The sequence below is a fragment of the Tasmannia lanceolata genome, unplaced genomic scaffold, assembly GCF_043159265.1.
Source record: "Tasmannia lanceolata isolate RefF3 unplaced genomic scaffold, GAP_Taslan_0.1 ptg000018l, whole genome shotgun sequence".
Classification (NCBI taxonomy): domain Eukaryota; kingdom Viridiplantae; phylum Streptophyta; class Magnoliopsida; order Canellales; family Winteraceae; genus Tasmannia; species Tasmannia lanceolata.
The window spans coordinates 66,863,870-66,877,543 of record NW_027518695.1 but is presented as its reverse complement, the minus strand read 5'-3'; the positions used below and the strand labels follow the sequence as shown (position 1 = coordinate 66,877,543).

General features: G+C 42.4%; 2 pseudogenes; both read right to left on the bottom strand.

Moving 5' to 3' along the window:
- Positions 1-5,234: 5,234 nt before the first annotated feature.
- Positions 5,235-6,017, bottom strand: LOC143850632 (glutamate synthase 1 [NADH], chloroplastic pseudogene; annotated as a pseudogene).
- Positions 6,018-12,629, bottom strand: LOC143850631 (putative cadmium/zinc-transporting ATPase HMA1, chloroplastic pseudogene; annotated as a pseudogene).
- Positions 12,630-13,674: the final 1,045 nt, after the last annotated feature.

Below are 13,674 nucleotides of genomic sequence, written 5' to 3'. Positions count from 1 at the left end.
TTCTTCTTCCTCGAGGCTTCAAAAAGGTGGGAAACTTCATGCAAGGTTGTTGAAGCTTGCCATTGCTATTGTACTTTTGAAAAAAAACTCCATTGCCAACGTTTCCAAGTTCCATTCCCAACGTTTCCAAGCTCCATTACCATTGTAGTGTTGAAAAAATAACTCCATTTGCAACGTGATAAAGCTCCATTGCCATTGTAGTTTCGAAAAAAACTCCATTGCCAACGTGATAAAGCTCCATTTCTACTGGTTTCCGTCGGATTTCCGACGTTTGTTTCGGACTTCCGACTCGGAAGTCTGAACCAACCTTCGGATTTCAGACAGAAACGAGTAGATTTGCCATTTCTACTAGCTTCCATTCGGAAATCCAAACATTGGTTCGGAAGTTCGAACCAAACTTCGGATTTCCAAAGGAATTCCAGTAGGACACCAATTTACTGGTTCCACTCGGAAGTCCGACGATTGGTTCAGACTTCTGACTCAGAGTTTAAGGCAGGTTCCCGAGTGGTTCCGGGGTATAAAATGTGGTTCCCTAGAGGTTCCGGTGTAAAAAATGTGGTTCCCTAGTGGTTCCAGGGTAGAAAATGTGGTTCCCTAGTGCTTCCGGGATATAAAATGTGGTTCCCTAGTGGTTCCGAGGTATAAAATGTGGTTCCCTAGTGATTCCGAGATATAAAATGTGGTTCCCTAGCGGTTCTAGGATATAAAATGTGGTTCCCTAGTGGTTCCGAGGTATAAAATGTGGTTCCCTAGTGGTTCAGGGGTAGAAAATGTGGTTCTCTAGTGGTTCCGGGGTATAAAATGTGGTTCCCTAGTGGTTCTGAGGTATAAAATGTAGTTCCCTAGTGGTTCCGCGGTAGAAAATGTGGTTCCCTAGTGGTTACGGGGTATAAAATGTGGTTCCCTAGTGGTCTCGAGTATAAAATGTGGTTCCCTAGTGGTTCTGTGGTATAAGATGTGGTTCCTAGTGGTTCCGGGGTATAAAATATGGTTCCCTACTAGTTCTGGGGTAGAAAATGTGGTTCCCTAATGGTTCCGGGGTAGAAAATGTGGTTCCCTAGTGGTTTCGGGGTATAAAATGTGGTTCCCTAGTGGTTTCGGGGTATAAAATGTGGTTCCCTAATAGTTTCAGGGTATAAAATATGGTTCTCTAGTGGTTCCGAGGTATAAAATGTGGTTCCCTAGTGGTTCTAGGGTATAAAATGTGATTCCCTAGTGGTTCCAGGGTATAAAATGTGGTTCCCTAGTGGTTCCGGGGTATAAAATGTGGTTCCCTAGCGGTTCCGGGGTATAAAATGTGGTTCCCTAGTGGCTCCAGGGTATAAAACGTGATTCCCTAGTGTTCCGGGGTATAATATGTGGTTCCGTAGTGGTTCCGAGGTATAAGATGTGGTTCCCTAGTGGTTCCGGGGTAGAAAATGTGGTTCCCTAGTAGTTCCGGGGTAGAAAGTGGTTCCGGGGTAGAAAATGTGGTTCCCTAGTGGTTGCGAGGTATAAAATGTGGTTCCCTAGTGGTTTCGGGGTAGAAAATGTGGTTCCCTAGTGGTTCCGGGATAAGAAAATGTGGTTCCCTAGTGGTTCCAAGGTATAAAATGTGGTTCCTTAGTGGTTCTGTGGTATAAGGTGTGGTTCCCTAGTGGTTCCGGGGTATAAAATATGGGTCCCTAGTGGTTTCGGGGTATAAAATGTGGCTCCCTATTAGTTCTGAAGTACAAAATGTGGCTCCCTAGTGGTTCCGAGGTTTAAAATGTGGTTCCATAGTGGTTCCGTGGTATGAAATGTGGTTCCCCTAGTGGTTCCGGGGTAGAAAATGTGGTTCCCTAGTGGTTCCGAGGTAGAAAATTTGGTTCCCTAGTGGTTCCGGGGTAGAAATATGGTTAGAATGAATGGATCCCATAGGTTGATCTGAACCATTAGGATGATCTGAACCATTAGGATTATAGAGGGTTAGAATGAATGGATCCCATAAAAATAGCCTTAACAAATCAAAGGGTTATGATCATCCTGTAGAGAAGATTTTATGGCACTACATGAAAGGGGCCAGCAAGTAAATGGTTTAGATCACTCAAATAAGCAGGCCCCACTATATTTTTCCCTCAGATCCTCCACCATCTATCTAACTATAATATGGGATTTGGTAGGGACTTTCGCATGAACAGGCTCATACAATTGAAGAGGCTATTCTCAAAAAGCATCATCACCACTGCTAGGTCATCATCATTTCGAATGTCGTACAATAAGATTTGATATGGATTCTTGGAACCACTATTTAACCTCCTTGGAACCACTAAATTGTGGTTCCGAGGCTTATGTAAGGGTTCCAATAGGTTTAAAACACCAATGATACATCCATGATGACTTTTAAAACCACTAAAATACTATTATAATGTACCAAACACAAGTTGGACTCTTGGAACTACAATTTAGAGTGTTGGAGCCACTATGTAACCTCTCGGAACCACTGGCTCCAAGGCCTACGTAATGGTTCCAATATGTTCCAAACACTAATGATACAGTCATTATCCATTCCAAAACCAATAAAGTAGTATTACAATGTACCAACCACTTGGGAACCATAATTTACAGTCTTGGAACCACTATTTAACCACTAAATAGTGGTTCTGAGGCCTACTTAATGGTTCCAATAGGTTTAAACACCAATGATAGAGCCATGATGACTTTTAAAATCACTAAAATACTATCTTGAACCTATTGGAAACATAATATAGTTGTTCCGACGTGTTATACCCCGGAACCACATTGATGGGTACCACATCTTATACCCCGGAACCACTAGGGGACCACATCTTATGCCCCGGAACCACTAGGGAACCACATCTTATACCCCGGAACCACTAGGGAACCACATTTTATACCTCGGAACCATTATGGAACCACATGTTATACCCCGGAACCACTAGGGAACCACATGCTATACCCCAGAACCACTAGGGAACCACATGTTATACCCCGGAACCACTAGGGAACCACATCTTATACCCCGGAACTACTATGGAACCACATCTTATACCCCGGAACCAATAGGGAACCACATCTTATACCCCGGAACCACTAGGGAACCACATTTTCTACCCCGGAACCACTAGGGAACCACATTTTATACACCGGAACCACTAGGGAACCACATTTTATACCCTGGAACCACTCGGGAACCACATTTTATACCTCGAAACCACTAGGGAACCACATTTTGTACCCCTAAACCACTAGAGAACCAAATCTACTACCTTTCGTCGGAAGTCCGAATGTTTGTTTGGAAGTCCGAATGTTTGTTTGGAAGTCCGAACAAACCTTCGAACTTCCGATTGGAACCAGTAATTTGGTTACTGTGGACCCCGATCCGAGAGAGGGGCGGCGGGAGGACGTGCCCCACACGCTAACAGTCTCAGGATCATCCACGTGAATGGAGAGCTCTACCAAGGAACTCTCGAAAGAAGTGCCTCTCACAGCATGAGTGACGATATAAAAGGTGAGATACCTCTCGATTCGGGGACTAGCCCAGATTCGAGGCGTACCTTAAACAAAGAAGAGTCGCCATCCAAGGAAGTGGGCCAAGGATCCCATACTATGCTCTGTTGCAACGGATAACCAGAGATTATAAAAAGAGGGTTCGTGCCTGGTTACGAATTTGGAAGGTCTAAAGAGCACCTCATCCGCCCAAGTGTAAACACCTGGTCTCTTATGCCATTTATTTAATAATTTTGAAGAGTTTTGGGCAAAAGTCATATGAAATGAGAATCAATATCTCCGAGAAGACGTCTATCTAATCATGCATGTCTCAGAGATGAATAATAAGCACACATAAAAGAAATGAAAGAAGTGTCGCCTAATAATAGCTAGGTTATGAGTGTCATACCTAATTGGTGTCTGAGTTCTGGTGTGTAAACACATGCATACTACAGCTAAAGGTATAGGATCTGTACATGAAAGTAAGAAAACACAGCAAAACACACAACACAATTCAATTCTATACATGACTGGACAAAATGAGTCCTAACTCTAATGCGACCTGACTCGGACCAAAATGGCCGTCCATCCCAGCTGCTCTACGTATCACGGCCTCGGGAAGAATCGGAGTCAACGTAGTTCGATGCCATATTCTAAACTACTATGCCTAACCATCTAGAACTGCTATTCTAGACTCGATTCCACTAGACTCGACTGATTTTTAAAGTTTTTTTGTACAATTGCTTAAATTCATGTGAATTGTAATTTTTAGGACTCTCTATATGCCCTAACTAATGCAAATTGGTTAACCTTAAGCTAATGCAGGTGGGCCCTACATCCTATTTGTATCTAGACTGTGCAACCTAATGAAAACCATGGGCTGACTATATGCTTCCTAGTCTAGCCATCGGTTCGACTAGATGTCTAACCGATCGACTCGAGGCCTCCTAACTCTAGGGACACTCACACGACAGGACACACCACATCAATACAAATCAGGACAGACTCCTAACTCTAAAACATCCCATATATCTAGGACATAATCCTAACTCTAGGGGAAGATCTTTTTGAAAAAGGTTTTGAAGAATTTTTGTATTTTTGGAAGGTTTTGAAATGTTTATTTTGAAAGGTTTGGCTGGACTTGGGATGTGGATCCCAAGCTGCACTACGTACCTCGTGGAAGAGGATCAAGCCAACGTAGTTCGGAATTGATTTTCCTAACTACTCTGAAAGACTCAAGATTTTTAAGGTTTTTGGTTTTTGGAATGTTTTTGATGTTTTTGACATTTCTGAATGTTTTTGTTGCTTTTGACACAAGAGGACAAAATCCTATCATCATAAAGGCAGGACGGACTCCTGATATCCCGCAAAAGTTGGACAGCATCCTATGCTTTGCGGGGGGAATGAACAGAAACACAACTCTGCAAGTGTTGGACAGCATCCTATACCTTGCAAGAGCGGATAAAAATCAACATGATTTGATGAGAGGTTGGAAATGATCCAAACCCCTATGATGATAGGACTGACTCCTGAAAGAAAGACTGACTCTCTAGCTAAGGACAGACTCCTATGCTAAGGACAGACTCTGAAACTAGAAATTCTAAAAGGAGGTGCTAATGAGACAAAGCCTGTCTCCGAATGATTTGACTTTTTTTATTGAGACATAGCTTGTCTCCTTAAACATGGGTGGGCTCTAGATGACTCTTTCATTGCCTTTGCAATGTTAGAGAACCAACGTCTAAGTATGTCTAAAAGACTAAGAAAGTCTATCTAATAAAAAGGGCAATGCTATAAGGACTGTGCACGTCTCCTAAAGGATGGGCTTGGGCTAGCGCCTTCATCGCCCAAATTTCACCTTCAAATATGCATATATCAATGGAAATAACCATACCTGGATTAGTTGAAGTGACATCGACAATGAGTAGAAGTTTCTTCATCTCATTCTTCCACAAGCCAAGTTCCTTGCACTTTAAAAGACCTTCCCGTGCTTTCATCCAGTTTACATTTCCACGTAGTGTGTTGATCTCACCATTGTGGCCCAAAACTCTCATAGGTTGAGCACGGTCCCAGCTAGGGAAAGTATTTGTTGAAAACCAGGGCCATGAAGCTCGTAAACCTACTATGGCCAAGATCATGTTGCAGATTTAGAGCAGCTTGAATAGCCACCATCGAAACCCTCCGTAATATGTACATCAGCTACTAAAAATCAGCGTTTGACCTTGGAGTTGGAGTAAGGAACAGTTGTCAATAACAGGTTCTGTCTGAAGAGCAGATTTGCCCAAGCCTGTATTATCAGTTTGGACAGAGCGCCACCCAAGTTCAACATGCCCCAGTGACTCCGCCACCTTGGTAAATACTGTTTTGCTTTCTTCACAGTGAACTTCTGATGTTGGTAAGAAGAACATCCCTATTGCATATTCACCTAGTGATGGCAGCTCAAATCTAACATTCTTAGCGACCTCAGTGAAGAAGTCATGGGGAAGCGCCACGAGGATGCCAGCTCCATCACCGGTGTTTGTTTCGCAGCCACAAGCACCTCTGTGGGACATTCACACCAACATCTCTATAGCATCTCCCACAGTTTTCCTACTGTATTCACCAGATAATTCTGCAACAAATCCAACTCCACAAGAATCCTTATCGAACGACAGATCATACAGACCCAGTGGCTTGTCTGGCACTTGTGAGAACGCCATAGATGGTACCATAACTCTGAGCTTTGGAGAATGCCCAGGACCATCAGACCTCCATAAATGCCGTCGTTTTGAATCTGAAAAACGTAATCTTGTCCTGAAAAAAAATATTCTCCACCGTGACTGCGCCAGTTCACCTCAAAACAGAGCAGCATGTAGCTCTGTTTCTGCACTGGCCCAAAGTAAGGAAGCTCTTTTGATGATTAAGGGAAGGAAGAATGATTGAATCAGTTGGGAATTGAAGGGCTGAACCTGAAATCGTGGTCATTTTTGAAGTCTCTGTTTAAAGGAAGGGAAAAGGCAGGATCTTTTGACTACTTTAATTCCTAACCAATCTCCCTCAAACGACACTTTTCTGCCCAATTCTCAACCGATATGACTCGATTTCGTTTTGAAAAACAAAATCGCTTCAGAAGAAAGATAAAGCACTCCTCTGCCTCCAAATGCAGATCATCAACAGAATCCGAGAAAAGCTTGATACCAGTCAATGTCTCAAAAAGGCCCCTACCAGGTAAACACTCAAAGCTTTCAATAGAAACATATGGTAGGTCTTTCCCCACACTGTGGTCTACAACAGCCCTGCCAATAGGGTGTTTAAAACCTTTTTCTATGGTAGTAGCTACAGCAAGGGCTTCCTTCTCACAGTTAGGAACACAACAAAGAGCAACTTCGAATTTGTTTGTTACAACCCGATGTCCATGAATGGGCTCAATTGCTTTGCACATAAGCTCCTTTGTACTGGAACTTATTGCAATAGCATATGCCAAAGGAGCAACTGCCAATGCACAGGGTGATGCTGCCACCATTAACCCCAAAGCTCGGTAAATTGATCCTCTGCAGACTGGTGTGCCAATAAAGGGCCACTTAAAAATACATGGCCCAATGAGAGCAACCTCAAGCGGTAGAGCCACAACAACCTGGCTATAAGACTCCCCAAATTCATCTAGCCACCGTTGCAGCATTGGCTTATTTAGCTGTGCTTCTTCGGTTAACTGAAAAATTCTGCTCAATGTAGAATCTTTCCATGTCTTGGTTGCTTTCACTATCATCATTCCATCCAAGTTCCTTGCACCCCCTGGAATTCTATCCCCCACTATCCTTCTCTATTGATTTGGCTTCTCCAGTCAGGTGCTCAACAGTAACTGTAGAACTACCTTGAAAAACTTCTCCATCTACCGGCACAGCCTCACCAGCTTTGACCAAAATGTAAGAACCCACTTCCAGGTCATGCACAAGAACCTTTTTATATGCCAGGGAAGAGATATCAGGTGATCTGTTGCCATTCACTTCTAGCACAAGGGCAAAATCGGGATTATTCTCTTTCAAGTCCTTAACATCAACCATTGCCCGGGCTGTGAAATGCTCTTCAGCAATGTGGGCCAGATTAAACATTTTCCACCAGCAATATCCATAGCAGCATCAGGTGCTGCTGAAACTCCGACAGTGGGAATGCAGCAACAATGAAGGCGCGCTGGAAAGGCTTTGCAACCAGCTTGGGAAGCACAAAAGGGCACGCAGCCGCGACCAGAAGCAGAGCCGTTGAACAACAACAAAGCTGCAAATGCTCCCGAAGGAAATCCGCCAATTCAGCCCATCGAATTGCTCTTGCGAAGTCGAGAATTGCTTCCTGATATTGGTTCAAGTTCGTGTCTTGCTCGTGATGGTGGTGGTGATTATGATTGTGATTATGATCATGATTGTGATCATGATTGTGGCTGTGATGATCTTCATGATGATGACGAGAGTTTTGGGAGGTAGAACGACAATGGATCGACCTATTGTAGGGAAAGAGAAACGGACTTAGGAATTGAAAGGGAGAAATGAGGTATAGAATAGATGGGAACAAAGGGAGGGGGGCCTTTCTTCTTCTGGAATTCGGTATAAGGAATCTGGTGCTTCCGATTGCGTAAGGCAGAGAATCCATCGCTCTTCAGCACTGGTTTTTTAACACGAAAATTCAGTATCAGAACATCACTAAGCGGGAGATCAAGAGAAGAGGAGGTTCCTTTTTAACTCTCTCTCTCTCTCTCTCTCTCTCTCTCTCTCTCTCTCTCTCTCCCTCTGCAGATTTGCAGACCTCAGATCTTAGATCTATATAAGAAATGGTCGGAAAATTGCTCCTCGCCGGAGAAGATGATCGGATCTTGCCTAGAAATGAGCAAATCTCACTGGAATTTAAGAAACTGACGGATCTAGTTGCAGATAGCTAGAATCTATGGATATTCTCTGAAGAAGATGACCGGTGGGTTAGGGCTTGGGTTCTAGATCTGAGGTTTCACTGCTTGAAAAGAACAAAATTTAAAAAAAAACATAAGATGATTCAAGGAAGAACGAATTAGCCGGAGCTCCGGTAATCCTACCGGAGAAGAAGATCGGGGAAGATAAGCTTTGATCGGAAATGGCAAGGTTTGGGTTAGGGTTTCAGCTCTTCTCCCTTTTCTCTCTGAGATTTTTCCTCGAAATTTTCAGACGAAAAATGAACTCCTCCTGCCCTTGCCCGATGGATTCTTTTTATAAGAGAGTGATAAATTCGACCTCTTTTTCTTATTTGGACAACCACCTTTCGGATAATCCACTCCCCTTTCTGGTTTACACTACGGTCTTCTCGCGGTTCGTTCGCTAGGCAAACGCACTCCGATTTCGACGAAATTTTATGGGGACCTAGCTGGGACTCTAAGCTAGCTTAGGGTGAAATTTGGGGTTTTATCTTACTGATTTGATGGGGTTTTGCTCAAACAAGTGAGGATTAGGGCACGGTCAAAATGGGGTGTCTACAGTTACGTATACTGGCTTCATTTGGAAGTCCGAAGTTTTGTTCGGACTTCCGACAGAAGCTAGTATAATAAGGATAATTCCAAGGAATTTTATCTTCAAATTGGGTAATAATTCCAATGATAATAGGGATATACGTAATGATCTTAGTGTCATGGAGGCAACCATAAATTGAAGCTTGGTTTTGATGTTTTAGAATTCAAAATTGCAAAGAAAATGGATTTATCTTGAAAATGGGGAAAACAACAAAATTCAGTTTTAAGCTCAAAATCCATTTTCTTTGCATTTTGTAACACTGCTTCAATATGTTTATCATGAATAAACCCTCATGAATACGAAACCCTGTTATAAATGGCAACCTTTGAAACCCTTCCATGGGTTTTCCACGTTAGAAAAGCCTTGAGGAAGAAGAAGGTCGTAGGTGAGAAGGTAATAAGTGCATAGGGATAGGTGCAAAAAGGTGGAGGGAAAAATGAGGTAGGAGGGGTATATTTGTCCTAAAAGTCATCTTCTCTCACCTGACATCACCTTTTTTATAAATTTCAAATCACTATCCTTTATTCACAATTTAGACAAAACTTTGCATTTTTTTAATAATTTTCCCTTTTTTTAACACTCTTTTTTTTTATTAAAAAAAAGTGGAAAGAGGGAGAGAGAGAGAGAGGAGTGGGGCGTGGGCAGTCCACACCCACGCTCTCTTTTTTTTAACCCTGTTTTTTCTTTCTTTTTCTTCTTTTGTTTTATTGAAAAGAAAAGAAAAGAAAAGTGGAAAGAGAAGGAGAGAAACGTGTGTGTGTGTGTGGGAGAGGGGTAGAGAGAGAGAGAGGGAGAAGTGATGGGGAGAGAGAATAAAGAGAGTACACTTGTCTCTTTCTTTTGTTGTCCTTTTTTCTTTTTAAAAAATAAATTAAAATAAAGTGAGGGGGAGACTTGGGAGTTGGGTCACATGTAGAGGAGAGAGGGATAGAATCGTGAAAGACCCGTGGACAATCCATGGGACCAGTGGACAATCCACGTTTGCATCCTTTCCCTTTCATTATTTATTATTGTTATTTTTTCTAGATTTTGTTTTGCTTCCCTTTATTTTAGGGAAAATTCTCAAAAAATGTGATTTTTAACTGAAAATCTCAAAAAAGGATTGAGTTGGCTAAATTCTCAAAAAGGGGTGAAACGCATCCCAAGGCATGTTTGAAGACAAGAATGCCCTTGAGTTGCTTTTCCCTCCACCTTTTTGAGAAACAGATCCCAATGTATTTCACAAACCCTATTCACCTTTTTTAGATTCTTCTTCCCCATGCCAAGTGTTGAAAGTCTTAACTTTGGTAAAACTCCATTGTATAGCCCCCTTCTAGGATGAATTCAACCCATATTTTTCAAAATAGACTATACAGCCCATACCATAGGATGATCCAAACCGGCCAATTGATGGGCCACAACGTAAATAGGTTGTACCCCAAAAATCATTTCCATAGGATGATTCTAACCATCCTATCTAAAGAGGGACTTAGATTATGGAAACTTCAACAGATTGGACGGTTGGGATCATCTATGGAAATAATTTTTGGGGCAGAACCTATTTATGTTGTGGCCCATCAATTGGGCGGTTTGGATCATCCTATGGCGTGGGCTGTATAGTCCATTTTGAAAAATACGAGGTGAATTTTTCACTGCCCTTCTACAAATTATGTTCAATTACATAAATACTTTTGGCTTTTGACTTAGTGGTAGGGAAGACCTATATTGTTTCTTCATGAGAAAGAGTTTTTATATGGTGTAAACCCATATACTCCAGCATTTTTCAAAAAAGTATTGTACGGGTCACACCATAGGATGATCCAAACCGTCCATTAGATAAGCCACAATGCAAATAGGTTGTGCCTAAAACATCATTTCCACAGGGTGATCTAATTAAATACAATGCAAATAGTATTGTACGGGTTACACCTGAAGGTCAACATTTTTACCTTCTTCGCAAACAGGTGCGAATTTGCCATAATAGGTCGACCTTTATAGCATATGTACAAATAGGTGGGAATTTGCCTTCATAGGTCGACCTTTTCACCATTTGACCAAACAGGTAGGAAGACCAATTACAGGTCGACTTGCAGGTCGACCTTTCCACCATTCCGTCAGACAGGTGTAAAACAAGTGAAAAGGTCGACCTTTCCACCATTCTGTCATACAGGTGTTCATAAATTCATTGCAACATTAACACCTAATGAAGTACTATTAGATTGTGTGAAGCAATATTTCTACTCTGGAACCACTATTTATACCTTGGACCACTATTTATAACTTGGAACCACTACATAATGATAAATAAACCCTGCTATCTTTCTTTTTTTTACTTTCTGTACAGTCATTTTCCGTTTGATTTACGAAGAGGGGCCTACTTGGGATCAGTTGCAGCATTCCCTTGGAGTCTGTGACATATGGTCTCAAACAGGATCGAATCGAACCGCGCTTCTTTTTTATTTCTTTTGTATATTCACTTCATTTACATTCGGAATTAAGTGTAACCTAACAAAGGAAATAAAATCAAATTATTTCATGTCAAATCCTTCCAAAATGCCAATCTAAGTTAAGCGACCAGGTTAATCCGGGCAAGAGGGGTGCCTAACACCTTCCCCAATTGTAACCACAACCCTTACCCAAATATCTGTAAGGACCACGCCTTAAGCAAACATAGCAAAATATAAGGTTCTAGGCCCAGAGCAAAGGAACCCCTGATTACTGTTCTTCTAAAGAAATTCGAGTCATTACTCATTTCATTGGAAGAATAGACACGGGTCCTAGGCCCTAACCTATGTGGCGACTCTGAGTTTCTTTAACTCGCAAAGTTAGGATCGCGATCCCAAGTTTTTGAGATACGCAGATCAAATAACACCCCCCTTTAAAAACCCGATTGTGGAGATCCTCTGTCGTCCTGCGCAAACACGAGAAAAAAATCGGCTCCCACAGACTGGCGACTCTGCTGGGGAGACTTCTAAAAACATGATAATCCCTCTCAAGCAGAGCCTGGTATCAAATGAAAAGGTTGTAGCTCTATAAAAATTTGGCATTTTTCAAGAATTTAGAATCAACGAATTTGATTTTTTTCTCCTTTCTTGGGTTATCATTAACCCGGTGTAGCCTCCAGGAGTATTCGCAAGCTGCAAACTTCTTTGCAAGTTGCGAACACTCCAGACGAGCAGAAAATAAAAACAAGTGTTAGATTTACTTTCCAGTATATATACACTTGCTGCACCTTTTCTACAGGGATTGGTAAGAGCCAATTCTCAAAATCGCCGCAAAATTGCTAAGAGCCAATGCTCGCAATTATCGCAAAAAATTGTTTGAGCCAATGGTCGTAATTCAATTTAACGAAAATGCCCAAGGAGGCACCTAGGCTTACCCCTTTTTTTAATTTTCACACACACACCATGGGAGTTCATCGCCCACTTGCATACCTATTTACCCGGGAGTGACTAGCCCTTGGAACGGATTCGGAACCACTTGGGATTTCGTCACCCGAAGTGCAGCTGATCTCGCATCCATTTGAGGTGAAAGCACCACCTCTTTGCACGTTGCCCTTGAGGCAGCCTTAAAACGATGATGTACTAACTTCACGCCGCATTGGGTTACCCCTGACATGTGTTGTTTAATCACATTGGCAAGAGGGACCTCCAAGCCTTCATCCCCTGCATAGCCCAGCATATTGTGCACTTAGATGTTTCCGTGTCCCGTCTAAGGACATGTTGTGCTTAGAGTTAGGTAAGCCTACCAGTTACTCTCGAGAGATGTGAGCGTCATCCAAAATAGGGATACACTAAACCCATAGTCCATTGCGGGCATGTTGAGCGGTTCTAGAAAGATGTACCCAGGTTGCCTCAATTCTTGCTAGGGATGTCATTACCCTAGCCCGATGCGCAAACGGTCGCAGTTTTATTTTACCCAAAATGAGAGGTTATGTCTAACCTTTAGTCTTGTCCAGAGTCATGTTTACAAACCCATATCATCACATTCCTTGGATAAGAAACCATTGTACTCTAGAAGAATGTCCGTCTTACGGTTAATGCGCTTAGCCAAAAGACGTCTTCATTCTGGTCCCATCCACCAAAAAGCAATACCTCTACCTTTCTCTTTAAGCCAGACCAACTTGGTCTCAACCTTGTCATATTCTACTATTTTTCCCTTCCTTCATTTCGTCTTGACTATCGTTATAGTCAAAACAATGAAGTCCTGTTCAAATAAGGTCTACCCTTTAGACCTGTCCAAACCATCCCAAATTCTTGTCAATGTTTATCTCTCGACACAGAGATAAAGCTTCCTTGACCCCTCTTGCGGTCAAGTAGCAGCAAAGCTCGGCCCAAATTCTTGTCGAAGGTAATCTCTCCACACAGAGATAAACCTTCCTTGACCCCTCTTGCGGTCAAGTAACGGCAAAGCTCTGCCCAAATTCTATCTCTCTACACAGAGATATAACCTTCCTTGACCCCTCTTGCTGTCAATAGAGGCAAAGCTCTGCCCAAAATCCTGCCAAAGTTTATCTCTCCACACAGAGATAAACCTTCCTTGGCTCCTCTTGCGGTCAATAGCGGCAAAGCTCTACCCAAATTCCGGTCAAAGGTTATCTCACCACACAGAGATAAACCTTCCTTGACCCCTCTTGCGGTCAATAGCGGCAAAACTCTACCTAAAATCCTGTCAAAGGTTATCTCTCCACACAGAGATAAAACCTTCTAGACCCCTCTTGCGGTCA